Source organism: Pteropus alecto, unplaced genomic scaffold (genome assembly GCF_000325575.1).
Source record: "Pteropus alecto unplaced genomic scaffold, ASM32557v1 scaffold20, whole genome shotgun sequence".
In the NCBI taxonomy this organism is placed as follows: Eukaryota; Metazoa; Chordata; class Mammalia; order Chiroptera; family Pteropodidae; genus Pteropus; species Pteropus alecto.
This window is the reverse complement of record NW_006436298.1, coordinates 43,477,844-43,483,486: the sequence shown is the minus strand read 5'-3', so window position 1 is coordinate 43,483,486 and position 5,643 is coordinate 43,477,844.

Below are 5,643 nucleotides of genomic sequence, written 5' to 3'. Positions count from 1 at the left end.
ACAAATGTCTAACAGACATGAAAAGATGCTTAACTTCACTAGCTATTAGAGAAATGCAAACCAAAAGCACAATGAGGTACTACCTCACACCTGTCAGAATGGCTATCATCGATAAGACAAGTAACAAGTGTTGGAAAGGTTGTGGGGAAAAAGGAATCCTCATACACTGCTGGTGGGAATGTAAATTGGTACAGCCCCTATGGAAAACAGTATGAAGTTTCCTTGAAAAATTAAGAATAGAATTACCACATGATCCAGCAATCCCTCTTCTGTGGGATTTTCAAAAAAATTGAAAATATTTATCAGTAAAGATATATGCACCTCAATGTTCATTACAGCATTATTCACGGTGGCCAAGACATGAAAACAACTGAAGTGCTCTTCGATAGATTGGATAAAGAAGAAGTGGTACATAGATACAATGGAATATTACTCAGCTATAAGAAAATATGAAATATTGCCATTTGCAACAACATGGATGGACCTTGAGATTATCATGCTGAGCAAAATGGGTCAATCAGAAAAAGTTGAGAACTATATTATTTCACTTGTATTTGTTTTATAAAATTGAAAGCAACAAATGAACAAGACAAACAAAACTCATAGACACAGACAATAGTTTAGTGGTTACCAGAGGGAAAGGTGGGAGGGAGGAGGTAGAAAAGAGTAAAGGGGGTCAAATATATGGTGACAGACAAAGATTTGACTTTGGATGGTGAACGCACAATATAATATACGGATGATGTATTATTGAATTGTACACTTGAAACCTATACAATTTTATTAATCAGTATCTCCCCAATAAGTGTAATAATAAAAATGAAAGGTTACCAGAGGGAAAGGTGGGAGGGAGGAGGTAGAAAAGAGTAAAGGGGGTCAAATATATGGTGACAGACAAAGATTTGACTTTGGATGGTGAACGCACAATATAATATACGGATGATGTATTATTGAATTGTACCTTTGAAACCTATATAATTTTATTAATCAATATCTCCCCAATAAGTGTAATAATAAAAATGAAAGAATGAATAAATGAATGAATAAATATTAATGCCCTTGGCGAAAAAAATGAGCAATTGCCGGGGAGGAGGAGGGGAGTGGGAGGGAAAAAAAGGCAGAGCATGAGGAATTTTAGGACTGCAAAACTACTCTGTATAATACTATGTTGGTGAATACATGTCATCATGAATTTTTTCAAATCCATAGAATTTGGAAATTCTATGTGAATCACAGTGTGAACCATAATGTAAACTATGGACTTTAAGTGATAATGATATGTCAGTGCAGTTCATCACTTGTAACAAATGTTCCACTCTGGTGTGGGATGCTCATAATGGGGGAGGCTATTTATGTGTGGAAGTGGGGGGCATTGGGAAATCTCTGTACCTTCTGCTCAATATTGTTGTGAACTTAAAACTGCTTTAAAATATAGTGTATTTAAAAAAAGATTTCTGAAGTCACATAAGTATAAAAGCAATTTGATGCTTATTTTGAAAAGATTTTTGTACCTTAATTTAAATGAGATTTAAAACTGGGCTATGATATTCAGCAAACTCTTGAATAACAGAAGGATCAAGATAATGGATGATTTCATATAGTTATAACTCCCTTTGGGTGCAAAAACAGAGCTAAAGTGAATAAAAACATGAAAAGATAAAATTTATTACTGGGATTATATACAAAACAAACATATCAGTGATTAGGAAATAAACTGAAAATACAAAATTGTAGGCAGACCTAAATCTACTGGACTGGAGTCATGAGTCCTGGGTCTGATTCTGTATTCTGCATTCTGTAGATGCTGCTTCAGAATAAAGACTACAAGTCATTGCCAAGAAGGTTGGAGATAGAGCAAACTTCACAGTTTGAAGCCAATGACAGAAGAAGGAGTAGTGAACACACATGCAATATATATACGACATACTGTTAAATCACACTGTTAAACAGTACATTTGAAATATTGAATTTTGTTGACCAATGTCACCCCAGTAATTTTTAATAAAAATAAAAAAAGAAGCTAAAAAACAGCTACGAATACCAACAAAAATCAATATCAAGCAGCTCTGGATAAACTTCAGAGTATGGAGAGAGGTGGAGGAATTGCTAGGCATTTTTTCAGGACTAAAATCTAAGCTAAGATCTCTAGTGGCTCGACTGTATCAGGAAAGCCCACCGTCGGCAAAAGAGCAGTCACTCCAAATTGACGTTGAGAGAGACATAGAGGGAGAGATTATAAAGGGGAATGAATCTTCTTAAATCATGTGTTATTGTTGGTCTTCTAGATGTTAATGAAAGAGAAAGCAAGTCATTTTAAAAGAAAGACAATTTTTTACCAGGTCCTCAAGATACTGAGTTCATGTTGTTAAATTCATCAATTGACTACTGTAGTCTATAGAAGACAAAATAGTTTATTCCATTTCCTATTAGTCAAGGGGTGAATAAAATATTTAGATTTTATTCTAGAGGTATTGGAAATATTGTATGAGGTAAGATTCAAAAGGAAGGCTCACAATCTCTGGGTAGGGGAAGATGGTGATTGCTCAATACTACATACTATCCTAGGCCTTTTCCCCAACCCCTCTCTATTTTCTACTTCTGCACATTCTTATTTTCTCAAGTCACTTTCTCCTTCTCTACTCTTCTTGGGTAGAAAAAGAGTGTCTCCAATCATTAAAGGTGATCATTCCTCTTAAGCTGTGGACTTCGCCCTCCTTCTCCTGAGCCTAAATGATCTTCTACCTCATATACTTCCTACCTGTATTGTCAAAATGCACAAATCTCTACCATCTTAAAACAAAATGATATGAAAACCCAACTTTCATTGCCCTCGGTGGTTTTTCTCATTTCCCTCACAGTGTTCAAAATAACAGTCTAAACTCATCATCTCCAGTTCCTCATCTCAGACTCTCAACCTGGTAACAGTTTGCATATCTAAGAATCCATGATGTGCTTCTACAAACTTCGTCAGACACTGGAGACACGAAATTGTAAAAGCACCATCCTTTACAGCTGTTAAAGTTTCACATTGAATCATATCAATGTAATTCTGTGCCACTTCCAGGCAAAACACCTGTTTCCATCGTCTTTTCATAATTTTAATGCTAACTCATGTGCATTTCTATGTACCAGCGTACCTTCATTAAGGATAATTTAGAATTGCTTTGGGACACTTTGTGACATGAACAAGATTATTTGAGAGACACATTAAAAGAGAAAACAAAATCTTGATTATCAACTGGTCTACATTTTAAAAATAATATGAGACTTTAAGCACAATTTGAATTCTAGAATCATCTCCCTTAAAATTTCCTAGGCTAAAACTATTAAAAAGGGGGAAATTCTATATTTCCTTTGTGTGTATCCACCAAAGCCTATTCCACATGTTGTTTTTCCTCTTTATATTTCATTTCCCTTCTGTGTATGAACACTTCTCCTGAAGTGTTCATACTATTTCAATATCCCTTAAAATTACAATCTTCTAATAAAAAGAACTCGAATGTTTACTAACTTAAAATCTTTAAACCCTGATAGTATTCAATTCTCTGTCCCATGGCTAAGGAATTACTAAGTCCCAGGATAGAAAAGGAAAATTTGTTGGAGAATTCAGTCCTGTCCTGGACGCATATACTCCAGGCTTGCCTTACCTCTTCCAATCAGTCCTTTTTTTTTTTTTTTTTTTTGGTGTAGTCAGAAAATGAAACACTTGTCAATATTATACTATACACAGGAAGGTAACCAGAGCTATCACTGTTCTAGCCTTCCCTCCCTCCCCCGCCACCCCAAAGGAACAGGAAGCCTCTGACAGACTATAAAGAGGTTTCAAGGAAGACTGTGACACTCAATTTCCAATGACATCAGTAAAACTGCAAGGAGAACTACCAAGAACTATCTTAATAACTGAAGCTCAGACCGAATCTTTTAGTAAAACAAGCTCTATTTATCCAATATAATTCCTTCCTTATCCCTTAGATTTATAACTAACACCCTTCAGAACTTCCCTCTATCTGAATTAGTAATTGCAACCTTCTCCTTATCTGGCCATAGGCAGCTCTTATTCATATTTGTTTGCCTACTTATTTGTTTCTCCCTTTCTTGTAAAATTTTGGAAACTAACTCACCAAAAGCTTTTTCTCTAATTATGTGTGTACTAAAAGTGTACCTTGTCCAGACAAACAAATCTAATACATCATAAAATACTATTCCAAGGAATAGAGTAGAATCCAGAGTCTTCACAGAATGACGTTTACATATCTATGTAATTAAAAATATCTTTTCATCTCAGGATCCTGATTTTGGTCAACTGACTAATCAACACGCCGTCCATGTCAATTTACTTATATACAACAATGAGGTACGTTAAAAAAGTTTTAATTCTTAGGACAATTTTATTATTCAAACAGTGGATGTTTCAGAGAGAAAGGCAGGGGCATTATTCTGTGGGTAGGCAGAGTCTTTTATCATTAAAAATTCATTTTAAAAACAACACAGAGTTAGCTTTAGCTCTAAAATAGATTTGGCCACCCTTATTTTCTATAAAGTGTGTGATAATCTGCCATATATATGTATATCTCTTAAATTAATGGACTGGAAATCTCTGGGATTTTAATATTATTTTCCCAAATTTTATGTCTCATAAAGTACTCTGGATTGTTTTCCTTTTGATACTAACTTACATCTTCCACCTATGATAAAAAAAAAAAAAATCATCCAACAGGAAGACTTGCCAACAAGTAGAGAACTTTTGTTGCTGTGAAAGATTATGTTCTCTTCTGTCTGAAACAAGTAGTCTTATTAGCTATAACTGATTCTAAGTAATAATTCACTGAAAATGACAAGTTATTTGTAGAAAAAAAACCCCAATACATTCAATTAGCACTATTACCTATGATAAGAGCATTCCAGAGGTAAAAGACATTTTATCTATCTGATGTTAGAATTTTAACACATTAAACAATAATTAAAAATTAAATATCTTTTAAAAAATACTTATAGAGTCATATATTATAACTACAGTCAGTTTTGCAAATAGAATTTTAAAAAAATAATAATTGACAAGGCTATAGTGGTAAGTTTAGGGGTATGAGGAAACTAAGGTTAAAAAAAGATCACAAAAATAATGTAGAATATAAGATTTCTGATGGAGATATGAAGAAGTTAAAATGACAAAGACTTAAATTATGAGGAGAACTGGAAGATAAACATGAGTAGCAATTTATTAATTATTGAAAAAAGAGAGCCAAAAAAATAAGTACATTTGATAAATACCATATTTAATAATTCAATGATGCAAACTCTAGCTGAGTAAAACCAATGCAAAGAGCCTGAAAATGTCAATTAGTTACTTTAAGATCTGACAGGTATACAAACATATTTCATTAAGGTGGTAGAAAGTTCGACCCATTTTTTAATTTCTTAATAATACATCTAATAATTAATTAATGACTTCTCCTGTTGGTCACTCTGCTATGCTGGAGATAACAAACAGACACATTCTATGTATTCATTCATGGGACTTCTAGAGGGGAGAGAAGTTCAGGGAAAGGCAGACATGTAATTTCAGTAGTGAATGTACTATTACAAATTAAGAAAAGGAACACCATTGGTAGGAAGAGAACATTTAATACAGAAAAATGAATCAAC